This window comes from Anser brachyrhynchus (assembly GCF_964034855.1).
Source record: "Anser brachyrhynchus genome assembly, chromosome: 18".
Classification (NCBI taxonomy): domain Eukaryota; kingdom Metazoa; phylum Chordata; class Aves; order Anseriformes; family Anatidae; genus Anser; species Anser brachyrhynchus.
Genome location: NC_137711.1, coordinates 3,084,108 through 3,101,511, shown reverse-complemented (window position 1 = coordinate 3,101,511; position 17,404 = coordinate 3,084,108). Strand labels below are relative to the sequence as shown.

The window sequence follows — 17,404 nt, the reverse complement described above, 5'->3', positions numbered from 1 at the left end:
TTCCTCCCAAGTCCCTTCAAAGACCTCGGCAGTGAATGAAATGCAGCTTTCCTGTGATGTGACAGCCAGCGAGAGGAGTGCTTACGATCAAGGAGGAGTGCGAGCTGGTGAAAGCAGCAGGATGCTCAGGCCGGGTTTGATGCGGCTCCCGTCCCGAGGCTGAGCCTCCAGCCCCGAGCACCCCCGGGGAGCCACCATGCCGGCCCTGGTCGGTGAGGACAGCACTCGGTTGCTGCAAAATGAAGCAGAAGCCACATCCTCTGGGCTTGCAGACAGGAAGCTGGAGGTGTCCCCGGGCAGGGGACAGGACAGGCTAACGCTGGTGGAGGGGACACGGCCCCATCCCCAGGAGCTGTGGGGCAGCAGCCCGTGCTCCACAGCACCCATCTGCTGGGTACCGCTGCCCTCCTCCTCCTCCCACAGCAGGTCGCCCTTCCCAGGGGAAGTCAGCTGTGTTAACAGGTGTGAACACAAGCCAAAATAAATAAAAAGTTATATTTTCTGAGACAACAACATATCCCCCACCCTGCCCAAGCAAACCTACACTGCCTACATGATGAACCCAAGCCCCTTGCTCTTTGCAATTACAAGCAAATGCATATTTCATCACAACATTACAGCCACCTACGACAAAAATAATTAATGACTGCTTAGTGGCCCTGGCTTTTTTGGGCATATGAATAGATTAAACTAAAAAAAATATGGAAAGGAAAAACTATAGATCATTTTGAGCTAGAAAAAAAGAGATGTATAGATGTTAGATAAAGAACAATGGATAATGTAAGTCAGCAATTTCTGAGTGACCGAAGTAACCTCAACAAGCGCTGCATTTTTCCTCAGTCCTTCCAGAAAGGCTGTTTTACATTCTTCAGTCAGAAGAAAACACTACTTTCATTTTAAAAGAGTTTCACAAGATGGCAACGGAAAAGAAAGCTAAAACAACCAGAGGTGACAGGAGCCACCCGTGGCCACCGCCACACAGCAGCCCCCAGCCGAGCCCCAGCCCCAAAGAGCTGAGGCAAGGGCGGTCGGGATGCCACGGGGTGGAAGATGTAGACGCAGAACGCCATGCCCACTGTTCGGTGGGAATGCTACACGTGCTGCGTGCCTTACTGCATCTCAGAGGACGTCGTTGCAGACAGTTGTGCTCAGCAATGGCTGCTAAAATCCAGAGGTACAGGCACGTTATTTTGGCACTGCTAAGCCCTCAGTGGTGCACCCACCTTCGTCCAATGCTCCAGCATCTGCCCCATGCAAACCCGTGGAGCCAGAGCCATCGTGAGCAGCATCAGCACCAAAGGCCTGCCCATTCATTGCTGCCCACTTCTAGGGTCAGAAGTAAAACCCAAAGCACCACAGAAGTAGTTGGAGACTGCCCAAAAGGAGCAGGGGCAGGAGCAGCCCCATGCCCAGGCACCCCCCATGCTTTCCCTCTCCAAGGCCTGAACCAACAAGGATGCCACACGGCCAAGCGAGCCAAGATGTCAAAGGAGGAGCAGAGGATCGCTGCCACATCTAAGCACTCAGGAAACCATTGCCATACAAAAATGATTGCTTTTTAAAAAGCCTGAAGGAGCTCAGTTTGCTTTCTGGGTTCAGAAACCTCAGGTTTCCCATGCTTGGTCTTTACTCTGCCAGGATAGAATCCACTCAACACTTCCCACTGTCCTCAAATGACAGCAAAACCCCTACAGAGACAGGCTTTTTCCACGTCCCTTCTACTTTGGTGTTTTCTCTCTTAATTTCTCAGTCTGTCTCCTGAGATTTAAGCAAGACCTCGGCCAGCATGTGTTACCAGATGCCACTAACAGCCCCAATGCTCTGCCACGGCGCCCACCGGCTGGCAAAGCAACCAGCCAGGTAGGAGAGCTCAGGGAACTGCTCCTCCACGCCAGGCGAGCACGGCCCTGCTGACGGGGATCACGGGCAATCAGAAAATCCTGCGGCTCACCAGGTATTGCTACGTGCTGCAGGTTCATCACAGAGCATTGCTACAGCATCTACGAAGCGGTTTGCCTTCCCGCACTAGACTTACGTGGTTCGGGAAGTCGTAAACAAATTATCTTTTCAAGTGGAATTGAAAGCTGTTTGGCAGCGTTGTGTTCTCTAACAGCCCCATCACTCTTAAGGCAAAAATATCCCAAGTTCAAGTCCTGCACGCGCAAGGACCTGCAAAGGCAGCTTGGGCATTTCTCCTACCGATTCCTGGAGCATTGCACAGCAATGACAGCCACGAGTGCCTCTCTGAGCACATTCAAACCTCGCCCTATTGATTTTCACTCTGCCTGCTCTTTCAAACTGCTTTTTCCTGATTTACTTCTCTGTCCCCAGCTCTGCTCTTCCTTTCAGCTCCTACTGAGCAGGATGGAGACCCGGGGATGCCTTGCTGACTTCCAGCCAGCTCCAGAACTGGACACGAGGCCCCCATGCACAGGCTCTGGCACCATCAGAAAATCTCAGCGCTTAGCTCCAAATACAGGACTAGTCTCACTGAAAGTTAAAGCTAGCAAGAAGCTCTTAAAAGGCATTTAAAAGGCATTTAAAAAGCAAAATACAAACTTCACACAGTCACCACAGGGTGAAAAAAATGTATATTTTTTCAAGTGACAGTTTAAACTGCCAAATAGACGATACTGTTCATTGCCTTCCATCAGCTCCCTGTGGCACATCACCCATCGGGCTAACGGCCGGCCTGTTATTAACCATGCATTTCATGGCCATTAACTTGGGTTCAACAAGTCACAGGTGACTTTATTAGGCATGACTCAGATAACCACCATTTTAATTGTTTGAGCTGTCCTCTATGCCCACAGTGAACACAAGTTATTTTTAAGTTGAAGTAACATTTTCCTTTCTATTGGGAAGCCCAGCGTGCCGTCACACGGGGCACTTGGCCAGCAAAGGAAACTAAGTAAAATAATTCAGGGTAAAACCTTGCCCATTTCTCTGCGTCTTTGAGGTACAAGCCACATCTGATAAGCAACTTGGCAGAAGCGAGACCATGAGAACCACGCTCTGCTCAAGGTTTTAATAAAAAGACTAACGGAGAACGGAGGGGAGGTGATGCTGAGCCAACAGACTGGATCAGGCTCCAGTCAACAAGGGAGAGGAAACCTGTCAGCTTCAGGAGAAAAAAAGAAAAAAAAGCAAGACTCTGGAGTTGGCCCATGCCTCCAGCACAAAGCGTCATACCCTTGTCTATTATTGTCATTAACTGTGCAACTGTTTGGAGGAAGAGGCTCCTTCCCATCACGTGCTCAAACACCAACCGTTACGGACCCGGATTTCTGTGCGGATTGGTGACCTGCAGCCAAAGACAACCCCAGCACGCCACCCTCATTCTTTGTCCACAGCGGAGGTGGTCCGGCTTGTTTTCAATTGTTTCAACGCATTACAAAAAAACAAACAAACCAAAATAGACAAAAACTAATTCTGAAAGTTCCCATTTTCCATCTGCACCGTGATCAATGCAGACTGTTTGTGCGAAACTTCAAGTTCTGAAGCATGAGAAAAGCAAATATCCCCCAAACCGGATTCCATAGCAAGCCGGGCTGTATGACCGGCACGGACAAATTCATTTCTGCATGAACTGCATTAAAGCACATTCACATCCCCAGGGCATGCAAATGTGAGGTTACCACGCTGCAGCAGACACAAGCCCCGATACAATCCTGAGCTCTCAAAAATCTCCCAACAGCCACAGCACAGCCTGCCCAGGTCAACAGATCTTTCCATCTTTCCACAGGCACAGGAACTCCTCCTGGATGTCCTACAGGACCACAGCCTTAGATCTCCCATTCCATCAGAGATGCATTTTTTTTCTTTGTACAGATCCTTTCTGATTACTTTTATTGCAGAGTTTAAAGACATAATATAGCATGTGATAAATAATTGTGTTTGCTCTGCATACATGAATGGCTCTAACTTGCAGTTTATACTTAGTAATGAATGTCAGATTATGTGTTAATAAAAAGTTAAATCACCGTAGCATGGTGTCAGGATACATACTTTTGTAACCTAATGCTGTTAAGTTTTCATGTCATGTGTGCTGCAATATACAGTAGCAATGAACAGACATTCCTATTCCCTTCGGATCGTACAGATGTTTTGTGCTCCCAGAGAATATTTTGAGAGACATACGCCGTTAGTATGTATCTATTATAACATTATTAGCCACACTCCTAATTAATCCTTAGGAATTCCAGGCATTTCTCATTTAGTTCGTAGCAAAGGAAAGGGGGGGAAAAAAAAAAAAGAGGTGCCTTAACAACTATTTGCGTCGTAGAGTTCATAAATGAGCCCATCACCCTATACCAGAACTGCTATAATTTTATCGGAATGAAAACCATTCTCTTTGATCTCCTCCAGTTCTTAAATCCAGCAGTTGTGTATTCAAACATCAATGGAAATGTGGTTTCAAGCTTCCTCTTTCATTATCTTTCTCAAAGATAAAAAAGAGCAAAAGAAAAAAAAGTTCTGAGCTTTAGAGATGAGGCAATATTTTTACAGTAATTTCTTTATCTGATTTCATCCTGTTTACAGAAGCTGCCGTTTGGAACATTTCCCCCCCTACACCACCATTTTTGAGATGGCTTTTCTTTAAATAAATGTATATTAAAAAATAGCGCAGACAACAGAGTCAGCTTCCTGCTTGCTCTTTATTGTGAGGGAGATAAGGCTGCTAAATGCTGTGCTATCTGACTCTGGTTCGGTGCGTGACCTACATGGATCAAGATGGAGATTTAATGATTAAGCTTAACTCCTTTATCTTCAGCAAGGGGGGAGGAAAGAGTACCCAAACAAACTACTTATGTTGCAGCATGATAGAATTACATTTCAACACAATAATTAACTATCTGACACATTCCTGCGAGGCTGCAGATGTCACTAATGGCTCCGAAATGCCCCCTCTGTGTTGTCATAACCCAGAGCTCTTCGCAGCAGCCAAAACAAGCACGTACTCTGAAGAGCATCAAGGCTGGCAAAATGCATTTCATCCCTTCTCAGCTGATTCATACAGCCCACAGGTGTGTTTCATGGTTCATATACCACTGATAGACAAATTTAGGAGCAAATTCAATTAAAACAAAACAGGTCCTTGATCTACCGAACCCACAAAAGCATTTTAATCTCTTCCGTCCAAGGCCCTTGTCTCCAATCTTCCTGCCAGCTTCTCCGCAGCTCTTGAAACGTATCTTGATCTCTCACACCCAGATAACGTGGCCTGTTTCGCTGACTGTTATGCAGCCAGCATCTCTGAACAAACCAGGAGAAGTCAGAGCCCTCTGGGTGGTTCCCAGGCTGCTCCTCCCGCTCCTCCTGCGCCCTATCAAACCCCTTGCAAGTCGATCCTAAAAAGCTTGCTCCAGTAAAGCCTTCAGAAAAAATCAGCTCCAGTAAAACCTTCAGAAGGCCAGGCACTTCAGTTCTGAATGACAGTAAAAACGGCATGTACTTATGCACGCAACCTGCATGCAAAAAGACTGGCAACACATCCCAAAGACAAGCAAACCCAAAGTCCAGCCTAAGGTTTGTAAGCACACGAAGCAAACTACAGACACCAACAGTGGTTTATAGCTTTGCACGAAAGCCACATGACACGCAGCAAGTTTAATGAAGTTTGCTCTTAGCATTAGTTCGAACCTCCAGGGCTGCTGTCACCCACGTGGATCAAAACAGCAGGATTTATTTGCATCCACTCCCACTTGAAACAAAACGCAGCAGCCACCAGCCCCAGCTCCTGCAGCACCCAGAGAAGCAGCAAGCTCCCTGGTGCCTCCAATACCAAGCGGACAAGGACTACATCAAGAACAGAACCCACGCTTCGCTTTTAACCCCCCAAAGTTCATTAAAAGGAAGAACAAATTCAGGACCTTACCTTCCAAAACCACCACATTGCTGCAAGACCAGCTACTTCGGGTGCCAGAGGAGTCTCCCTGCCAGGCACCCCAAGGGAGCCCCAGCAGCACTCCCTGCCTGCCCAGCTGGGAGCATTTACTTTAATTAACAAACCCACATACAGCTGAGAGAAGCATTTCTGCCCCCTCCGCCTCCCAAAGCGTTAGCGTAAAAATCTGGCTGCCCCTGGCTGGAAGGGGTTGATCAGTGCTAAGAGGTTCAGAGAAAACTGGTTTTGCCTTGCCACCTCCTGGTGCAGGACTGGGGTGGGAAGAGCGGTTGGCCATGTTACACGGTGCCTCTTCTGGTTGCTGATAAGGAGCTTGGGTGAAGCCTGAAGTCAATTACGTTACTTCCCAGAGCCCTTTTTCCTCACCTTAATAGCCTTCCTGTGCCCTCCCTCCCTTTGACCACATAACAGTCTCATGTCCCAAAAGCTTGGCTGTGGAACCATGTGCCAGCTTCATGCTCCAGGCCATTTCTGGCTAAAAGCGCTGGAGGGAAGCAGCCTGCAAACACGATGCTCCACCTCATCAGGAGACAGGAATTTTGGCCTGGAGTGCCACAACTGCTGCTGCAGCCAGAAACGGAGCTGCTTCCAGGAGGTGCTCGTCAGTACCTGGGGAGATGCTGCAGCAGTGGCTTGTGGTCAGCTCGCCAGTTACGTTTCTTCAGCCTCTGCATTGCCTGGTAGTGGATCGTTGTCTTCCTCCTTAGCACTGCCAAGCTCGTAGCTTTAGATTCTCAAGGGCAACCATCACAGCTTGATGGTTTGGTGCTAAGGAATCAATGAGCTGGTGATGGGAAACTTCTGGATTTGGTAAAAACAAACCAGAGGGGACAACACTCACTGGTCAGGCCTCTTTCCTCTGCATCTTTCTAAAGGGTGAGGAAGAAGAGCAGGTTAAGGGGGATTTCCTGGATGGAGAGATGTAATAAGCTAAAGCTGGCTTGGGCTGAGGGATGGGAGGTTAAGAGGATGCCCAAGTCAAACTTCAGGGACAAGTTTCAGAGTCACATATGGAGTAGTTAACATAAACGCTGGGGACTTTCGGTCTCAAAGCTGATTCAGTTCCTCAACTTTGTTATCCAGCCTCTTAAAAATGTAAGCATGAGGGATTGGACAGGAGAGAGCCAGAAGGCAGATTTTTCCAGCCTTGCAGAAAGAAAATCAGAAGTGCTTCCATGCTGCCGCATGCAGCGTGTTGCTTGTCACACTGATAGATTGGGGATGTTGCGTGAAATAAAATAGAAAACAATTAAGCTGCACGTGACTCGGGGAGGGGGTAGGTTTACTTTGCAGGATTTGCATCAACATTTCTTTTGGCTTCCATCCAGGCAGCTCAGCACCGCTTCGAGTCACTTAAACAAAACCAACTCTGAAAGCAAAACTCCGACGGAGCTTCTGAGTCTCACCCAGCTTCACACTCACACCGGGGGAAGGGGAAATCGCAGGCGAGGTGGCCACAAATCTTCTCTGAAGGACCGTGCTCCTTGCACACATGTAAAAAAAATTCACAGCCACCTTCGTGAGGGCTGTAAGCTTTGCAGTGAAGATGCAGCACAGCCCTGTGCAGTCTGATGGCCAGCTTTCTGGACAGAGCTTTGAGGGAGCAGCAAAGCTCAGCTCCACCTTCAAATACCTGCAAAGTTTAAAGGAGGTAGACTGGGGGCTTTGTTCAGCACCTCTAAAGAATGTCGTAGGGGGGATCTAACGCTGGGTCCAGATGTGGCTCTCTTTGCCTGGCATCGTTTGTGGATGAGCTAGGGCTTGACTTCAAGCTTGCTAGCGACAGAAGTTTTGGTGCATGAATAATAAGCAACCTGGTGCATATTAAAACACAGCTATTGAGTTGTTCCAGCAGAAAGTTTTGATTTGTCTTTTTTATGGCAAGGTTTGCAAGTGCAGAACAAACTTTTTGTTCTATAAAGTTCGGAGCGAACTGCTGGCTCGCACCAATAGCAATATTTGGGGCCTTTTGATTATTTTATTTAGAGCTTTTTTTGCAATTAACCTCAGCCCTAGAAGTCTTTCTGTTTTGATGAGGTTATTTTCATATGGTGCAATTTGAAAGGGGGCTGTGACAGCTACGCATATGTATTATAATCATATTTGAGCCATTTTTCTTCTTCATCTGTTTAATGTCATCTGCGCTGCCAAAGTAGCCAAGCTCCTTTAGGGCAAAACAGTGTAATGGGAACTGACTTTCCTGATGTACTGTCCCTGTACGCAGCTCTGCAAGTAAGGCATTGCTGGATCGGCCTGAGCTCTTCTGGTCCTATTGCTCAATTACTGCTGCTTTTACAACTGAACGTTAACCTCATGCTAACCACTGTCTCTTGTCAGTTGCTGCACATGTGCAATGGTTTCTGTCGCTGTTTAGACTGAACTAAATCAGAATTTGGTTCAGAATCAAAATCTAGACCTGGATTTACGTAACACCTCAGAAGGGCAATGAAGCCATGAGCGGGAAGGTTTAATCCAGTAAGGGATGGGGTGAGGATGAGCCGGCTCCTTCCTCGCAGCCGAGGGGTGGGTGGCTGTTTGGAGGGGGGCTCACGTCGTGTGCTCTGCTCCAGACTTTTTTGCTTGTCCATTAATAAACAAAGGTGAAAATCTTTGCCACTAAGAGGGCACCGGCAGCGTGCTGTCACACTTCAAAATCACACCACAAAAATTCATTTCTTTGGTCCTTCTTATTTTCCTTCATGTTCCCCAAGTACACACAGACATTTAACAACCTAGAACTGTAATTGAAGCAATTACGTGAACACAAAGGCATACACAGGTTCTAGCACCCTCCCAATGAGGCTTTTAGTGTATTTGCTTAATGCTTTTAATTACAGTTGTTAATGTGACAGATTGATAAGATGCTTGATGGCTTCTGTTCAACTTGAGATGTTCTGGTAGTTGGCAAATGCTCCAAAGACTCCTGGAAGAAGCCACCTGCACAGGAAGCAGCGTTACTTGGTCAAAACCATATCCCAGGGCATCATATCAAATTAAAATGATTTTTTTCTTCTCTTTTCAACAGGGAGCTTTTCCTCCTTCACCTCCCAGTGTGAATGTGGATGTATGAGCAATGAATGGCAATGGGAAAGGAAATGCAGAGAAACCACACAACGATTTACTGGGGCTTTAGCAAAATATTATCATTCTTAATGTTTGTCGGCATGTGGCAATTTTCTTTGAACCAGGGATAGTTTAAATTCCTTCTTGCTTTGAAGACTTAATTTTCTCCCATAAAGATTATGGAGACTGTCTTGGATAATTTTAGGACTTAGGCACACTATTTGCTGAGCTCAGGCATGTTTTGGACCATGTATATTTTATTTGCCACCTGCCAGCTCGTGTTCACATTTTCCCAAAGTCTAGAGGTCACAGACAAATCTTGAGCAAAGCCATTTGCTACGGCCCAGATCCCGCGTTGCACGTGCATGGCCTGAGAGCCCTGCTTGCATACAGGCACCACTCAAAACTTATTAAATGATGTTTCCAGGCAGAGCTAGATCCCCAGCCTTGCAAACAGTGGCTCCGGTAAGTAACTTTGCAGACGGCCACATGACAACCGCAGGCATGACGTGGTGTCTGTCTCGTTGTTTGCTGGTGGCACTCGGGGGCCACAGCCTGGGAGGAGAACATCGGGCTGGAGGGCAAAGGAGATGTCTGGGCACTACACAGGGCTCGTCTGGGTCCTCTACAGACTGAAGCTCATCCCCTGGCCACGACGCAAAATCCTCCAAGCTCAGTGAGCCAGGGTTGGTAGGCAACTGTGAGCCAACAGAAATGTCTCAGTCGCTCTGAATACAGCCAAGCCAGGAGTTCGCCCACTCTGATTTGGCCAACGCAGAATGGACAAGAAACATTTGGAGGTGACATGAGAAATCACCATGCTCCAGCCCTGGGGACTTTTATTAAGGAGAAGGTGGGGATGAGGCCTGAAGACAGCACATCAGCATCAAACACCCAGCTCTTTGGTTAACAGGGGAATGCTCTGAAAAGGACTGATAGACGAAACCCAAGGCAGACAAATTCAAAATAAAGCCTGTAGACATAGCAGTCATTGTAGAGTATTTTTGAATGACTCTTGTGCCCATGCTTGTGTCTGCAGATGCAGTAGAGATTGTTGGCTTTGCTTGCACACATTCCCTTGCCCTGAGTTAACTTCCTGGGGCAGATGAGTGCCCAGAAGTAAACTGTCATAACCTCTGAGCAAAACTGCCAAGGGGCGGTGAAGTCTCCAGCTCCAGTGTCTTCAAACCAAGGCTGGTTTCCTTCTTTGAAGATATACTTTTGCCAAGCACAAGTTGCACCTTAGTCAGACACCAGTTACCAGACTTGATATGGATGAAACTTAATGGCCCGTGAAATAAAGGTCAGCAGAAAAAGATTATTGAATGGTTTCCTCTGGCTTCACATATACGAATCTGTGAAAGGTCGGCAATTCGTACCTACCGTCATGGTGTTTTTCATGGAATCCTTTGATAACGGGATTAGGAAGTACCAATATTAGTTCAAATAAGCTGCTAAAAAGTGTCTGACATTTGGTCATTACTAGCCTTCAGTCACTATTGATCCATGTCTGCACTGGAGCCGGTAATCCAGTGTGGGGAGGGATCTGGGGCAGCTGCAGGTACGGCGAAGATCGATGGCGAGGCGGGCCGAAGGATGCTGCCTGGACGGCAGCCTCCCTCTCGCTGGGGGTTTTTAATGAGAAGCAAGCCCTGCTTTTTGTTTTCTAACAGATTATTCTGCCAAACGGTTTGGCAGCATTCTCGTTCCTCAAAACAGAGGAATCACCATTTTGCTTTTCCTGAAGCATTTATTATCGGAAGAGACCGCCCTGCACGGAACTGCGTTCCTGAAACATGAATATTTCATGGGACCGGTTTCGGGGTGATTACTTATGGTTGAGTTTTCATGGCCAATAACTAGATTTTTGTGACTATCAGCACTTCTTTGGTAATCTAAAATTTACTTGAAAGGGAAAAGAAGCAAAGCAAGGCTGAATGGGTACAACCAAGGTCTTGCGCTCCTACAAATACCACGATAAAAGTATATTTGTTCATAAGAATACTTTGAAATATTTAAGAGAGCAACAGCAGGAAATATATGCACATGTATATGTATAAAACTAGCGTTTCGTGAAGTGTGTGGGAAGGAGACTATTTGGGAGTCAGCACATTTCTTACCAACTATATTAAGTGCACCCAAGGGTGAATTTTTTATTTATTTGGATTTTTCCTTAGAACCACCCCCTGTGGTGCTTTGGATATCTGGACATGTAAAATAACAACAAGCTTTACAAACATGCAAGCCACAAAGTGCAGCAGCTTTCAGAAGGCACTGAGCTGCCCATTCCCTTCCTCCAGCAGGGCGTTGCCGCCCCATTGTTTCCCACTGGTCCCAAAGAGCACGGAGCTCTCCCCAAAGCACCCAGACCCACCTGGACCTGATGGGTGGGCACACGGGGGCTTCTCCTGCCATTCCAGCTACCCACCGTACATCTCCTGCTGCCCCCTGCAAGAGATATTCATGCCTGAATTTTCAAGGCTAGAGTTCATGCCCAATGTGGAGTGCCTCCTTTGTACAAAACCCAGTTTGAAACATTCCTGGGCTTGAATAGTGCAGAAAATTTGACCAAACATTTGAATTATATTTCATTCCTTGGATGTATGTGTCTTGCTAGAAACATAACAATTTTCATGAAGCTTCTACTTGGAGAAAATTCTCATCTGTCTCTTTGCTCCCCAGACAGAATAACTGTGAAATCAGGAATGAGGAAGACTAACCTGGCATCCCAAACAAGTGCTCTGGCCTTGCTGGAAGGTGGCGGCTTCTCCTAATCTCGACTGTTAGGATTACTCCAATTCCAGCAAGCATCAAACAGCCATTTTTCCAGGAACTTTAAGCAGATCTGGCCTGAAGGGGAATCAAGAAATAAACCATAAACAAAGGGGAAAAGATTTGCAGGTTTTGTTCTGCAGAAGGATAATTTTATAAAATTTAAAAAAAATAAAATTATAACTTTCTATTTTTTTTATTTTTTCTCCTTTTTTTTTTTTTATAAGAGAAATTTTTCCCTTGGAGACACTGCCTGGATTTTCAGGGGTCCTGAACACCAACTTACCTTAGGTCCTTACCAAAGGTCCTTACCCTTGGCCAAGTCAGGAACACTGCCTACCTCCAGCCAGGCTCTGGCTAAATGCAAAGAAAAGGCATCCAAAGCCAGCAATAACTCCTGAACCCGCACATTCTGGTGTCGCCCTTCTCAAATCCCAGCCCACCTGAGCCACCCTCACCCCAACCAAACCAAGGTTTCAGCAGAGCTGTCCCAGTGGATGGGGCAGACAAGTGTCACGCCTGGGGTGGCACCAAAGCAGCTGTCTGGCTCTTTCTGCCTTGCCTCTGAAACAAGAAGAGCTCCAGATCCCTTTTTTTTTTCTTTTTTTTTTTTTTCTTTTTCCTGCCTCTTGCTTCCAGTGCATTTTGCCTTCCTGATAACTAGTCAAGGGCCTGGCCCGCTCTTGGCCAGGTTTTTCTCCTCTTCTCATGTTATGCAAACCATCCCTGTCTGGGATGGGAGCCCCTGCCCGGGCATTATGGTCACTGAAAACTTGGAGAAATGACCCCGAGATCTTCCTGACCCTGGCTGCGTTTGCTCATTTCCTCCCCAGCTCTCTTTCTATTGCTTTTCAAATTAAGGTGCACAGGAAACCAGAGCAGTTTCTGATCTCTCCTCCACCTAAAAAATTAGAACATCAAAACCAGTTTTACCAGCAATAAACGAAGCTACTTTGAAAAGTGAGGCAAAGGGATCTATCTGGAGTCAGTAAGACATTGTTAGGATCTCTTTGATCGGGAGCCTTAAATGAAAATTATCAAATGGCGCTTTAAAACATACACCCTTTTGTTTGATTAGCCTGCTGCAGATAACCTTTATTAAACCTGATCTAAAATTACAGCCATGCACTGGTGGTTCTTTGATGCCTTGGCTGTTTCATTTCCTGTTTATACTATGATACACGTTGCACTAGGAGATAAAGCACTTCTGAAGGATATTAAGACATGAAAGTCCCTTGGCTATTTGCTGGCACTGTTTTGATGTTTTCTTGCTCTCTAGAAATTAGCATATCCTTTTCAAAGACTGCCTCTGATGAGAGTAATCCTTTGCCATGATGTATTTGCTAAAAGTCATAAATGATAGTATATTGTGTAAAGAAATGACACATAAAAGGGACGATGCTAGATTATTGATAATGAGGCAACTTGTGCAACTCTGCTTTTGGCTTTTATAAAACACATTTTTGACACCATAAATACATTGAGCTTATATTAATGAGGATTTAATACTTCTGAGATTTTAGAAACTTGCTTAGAACAACTTTTCAAAAGAAGGGTTTTTGGGGAAGTTTAATGTTTTCACTAATTTTGATAAGATAGTCTGTTAAGCACGTTTTGCTGCCTTCATAATGAGAACTGACGGAAAGGTTTTTAGCTTGGCATTGCCAGAATTAAATGGTGCTGGAATATTTATTTTATTATTTTTAATAGTGTCTATTGCCATAGAAACGAGGTGGCTTAATTATAGGAATTTGCAACAAAATGTTACCTTTCAAAAAAAGGAACTTTGACACACATAAAAGCAAAACATAAGGATCTGATATCTGAAGTAAATAAGTATCGCTCCATTGAAGCTTTGAAGTGACATTGATTTACATCACCAAAAGATCTATCCCTTGTTGTCACTAACAAATGACCTGAGCATTTTCACAGAAGAGAAAGCCATGCCTGGATGATGACCTAGAAAATACGGACCAGGGCGTCGGGATCGTGGTGGGGTGAGGAGGAGCAGCGAGGGCTTTGAGATCTTATCCAGCCTCTTTTCAAAGAGACTTCCCCAGGACTTTTCAAAGAGCGCTGGATGACACAGCGTCAGGTTAGACTGTAACATCCCTGTAACTGCGTGAAAGTCAGCACAACACCTGCTGTGTTTCATTTGCACAAGCATCCTTTGGTGCTCTCACTAGCCCGAGGCGCGGCAGCACCCAAAGGTTCGGTCTCCGACAGCTGTGCGTGGGTCCGGCACGGTGGCACCGAGCGCAGCGTGGTGAGGGTTTACACCCTGCTGTACACCACGTGCTTTCTGCAGACAGAGGCAGAGAGCTGAAGTTTGTGTTTTCCAAACCGGGTCACCTAAGCTGCATACCTGGGGACGCGTGAAGCACACCTGAGGATGAGGATTTTGTTAGCAAAATTAGTAGACGGAATTTGCGGAGCCTTTGAATACCCGAACTCATCCTTTAAAAAATTCCATTCCCTTATCTGTATGCCTTAATGTGGAACTGAGGCCTCACCTTAGATATCCTGGGTTGATAATCCTGCCCTCGGGAGCTAAAGATCTCATCTGATATCCACTGAAGTCAATGGGACAATTGGCTGTGGGTGGCTGCTCCGGTGAGCCCCAAAGGGAATAAAGTCACAGCCAGCCTGGCGATGCTGTATGAGGGTACAAGGGGTACGAGCGCCGCTGTCACCGCTCTCTTTCCCACTGCTTCCTTTTCAGCAGACACTGGCACAGGCCATTTGGGGCTGCAACCACACTAATCAGCATCAGGCATTATTCTTCGCTGTGCATCTCAGTGTGTTGGGGTAGGAACTGGATTTGTGTTAGTTCAGGTACATTGCAGAGGGAGATGAGAGAAAGGGAGGAAGGAGCAATCGGGAAGGCAGAGACAAATTATAACTCCAGTGATGAAAGCCACTTTGACTGCAGCGAGGCCAAGAACTTGCCAAGATGATTGCCAGTTAAGCATGCATTAAGCAAACATCCCTCCTTCCTTCCTGCCAGGCCTCCGCCGGCGTTGCCTTCTCCTACAAGTTACCGGATTGGAAGCACAGAGAGTGACAAAATTATTACTTTTTTAACGACTGCAGAAAAAATCACAGACAGTTGACAATTCAAGAGAAAAAGGCTTTTAAAAAATTGATAGTGTTTTTTTTTTTTCCCTGTATCCTTATCAGGAAGTCTTTCAACTCCTCTCTTGGAAAGCAAAGACATGAAGAAGGTGCTGGGGAAGGGATTTCTGCGCGGGCACCTGCTGTTATTACTGCAAGCAGTGCCAGGGAGCAAAGCCATTTAGGATTAGTCCCTGAGAAATGGCGATTATCGGGACTTCTTTCTGCAGGACCTCTGCTCATTGGCCTACATGCCACCCGCTAACTGGATTAGCATGACTCCAGCCAGCTGCTTGGAGAATGTGTCCCATTCCAGTGCTTTGCCATATGTCATACAGTATTCACGGCAATGAGCATGACTCATAAGATCAGCTTACGCTTATATAAGGTTTTCTGCAAATTTGGGGTGATTTAGCTAAAAGTAATACAGGCGAGGCTCACGCTGAGCTCATATTCCAACCAAAAGAAAAAGGGGCAAAGAAAAGCAGCGAGCAGAAAGCATGCGATGCCCTCAAAGCCGGAGGACTTGGTTTCTCTTGGAGGCCCTCAGCAGACTCCTGCAGTTCTCCTCTGATCTTCCGAGCCATCCGCAGAGGTCCATCGGGCAGAGGAGCCAGGCGTTGCTCTGGCATCCGTCCCTGCCCAGCTTGGCCGGCCCAAAAGGCGGCTGTGAGAGAGGCCGGACGCTCCCTGCAGTGACGGCCTCCTTCCAAGGGCCTCTTGTCCCGCCAGCACGCGGACGACGGCCAAAATCTGCAGCCTGCCAGGGTGTCACAAGACCGGTGAGTCACTGGAGGATCACAAAGTGGTGCTCTCATAAAGGAGCTTAACAGCAGGAGGTGTCAAGGTGAAAGCACCTGTAAATGAGATGGTTTATAACTTTACAGCCTTGCAATAGCAATGCTGGGCCACCGAGGCTTGCAGGTCCCTGCGCTCGGTTCCTCTGTGCTCGGTCCTGTTCTCTGCAGTGGTGCCGGGCTGTCATTGCCCCAAAGATGGGGTGTTTGTGGGACTGCGCTCCCAGGACTCCACAACCGGGCAGATACCACGCTCCCTCCTCTCCCTGACTCACACGATGTAACCCAGCCTGCTGCAGAGCAACGTGGCCCAGGATCCAGCCCGCACAGCGGTGGCTGCCCAAGATCCGTTGTCCAAATGGAGATGAGCTTCGTGCTGGGCCACCGCTTGTGGCTCCGAGAGGAGGCTGCTCAGCCCTGACAGCCAGGGTGGGAGGATGCCTCACGGCACCCCAGCACGTCCTGCTGGGAAACTCCCCCTTTCTTCTGCCAGCAAACCCTTCGTCTTTCCCATCCTAGTGCTTTGCAACTTCAGAGGGACTCCCCTTCTCTTTCTCAACATAACCTAACTCACCTTCAGCTTTACCTCTGCCCTGCCACCCATGCAGGAGGGCCATAAACAGGAAGAAGCCCTCACCAACAAATGCTGGCCCTAAGCTTGCCCGTTCAGACACCTGGCGAGGACATCTGCTCGCCTGCAGCCCCTCCTGCCCACTCGGCAGCCGAGGATACCCCTCACCACCTCTAGCTATCCCGATGGCAAGGACCTGTCACCCTCCAGGTTTGGTCCAAAAGATGCAGCCCCCAAGGATTCCTCCCTGCGATCACATCCACACCCTTCCTCTTTGCAGGCATCGTTGCTGTTTAATAATGATCTCAGAGGTGCTAAGCTGATAATCATCTACCTCAGCTACTCCGCACACGTTGTCAGACACACTGGTAATGAAAACATAAAGTGTAAAGATATCCCCTTCCCAAGGTAATGGAAAACCTGAGCGGAGATTGACATTAGAAACGAGATAGGCGGACTGGGAAGCCAAATGAAAAGGAGGAACATCTGGTTCCGTTTTTCTTTGTGAAATTATCTCACACTGACCAAGCAGTACCTTCTCTGAAGTATATAAACGTTGAAGACGCACACACATGGTTGTTATCAAATGGTATTGTGCAAAATTAAATTGGCTACTTTATGGTGAAATGGAGAAGGAAAGCAGGCATTTCAAACACATGCGTGTCTCTCAGCAAGGTCTGGAAGCGATCACGATGCAAGGATGGCTACTTTAAAATATCTACAAATAGTTAGGGCCATTCTGAGAGATGAATAAGCTGGGGCTGAATTTAATAAAGTTATCAAGGCCATAATAATACAGGGGCCAGTGCCTGAAACTAATAAGCGCTTTGGTGAGCATGAGATAGTTCATATGTGCAAAGCATTCCTCCCGCGCTGACTTGCGAAGGTAACGCACCGTGCCAAATTCCTCTAACTTCACCAAGATGTGCTGAACGTCTGCCCCATGGCGAGGCTCAGCCAGCCCGATTTGGGACACACCGCACCCCTTTTCTGTCCCAAACCCGGTCACAGCTCGCAGCGTCCCTCGCTAAACGTGGCTGGTGAGGTCCCACACGGCACGCACGTGTTTGTCCTTAGCACGTGCTCTCCATGCCAGCTGGTAGCACGTTTGTGGTTTAAGACGAGAATTGAAAAAAAATCTTCCCCAGAAACAATCTGTTACGTCAAATTTCTATCTCC

The 17,404-nt window shown here is 47.1% G+C and overlaps 1 long non-coding RNA gene across 2 annotated transcripts in view; it reads right to left on the bottom strand.

Moving 5' to 3' along the window:
* The window catches only part of LOC308179863, a 90,551-nt gene that overhangs the window by 28,070 nt on the left and 45,077 nt on the right, over nt 1-17,404 (bottom strand). Inside the window, exon 2 of one of the 2 annotated variants that reach the window (XR_013940641.1) lies at nt 11,692-11,821. This is a non-coding gene — a long non-coding RNA (uncharacterized lncRNA). Of the gene's footprint in view, nt 1-5,878; nt 6,002-11,691; nt 11,822-17,404 lie in introns of those variants that run through there. The other variant, XR_013940642.1, reaches the window with a different exon arrangement.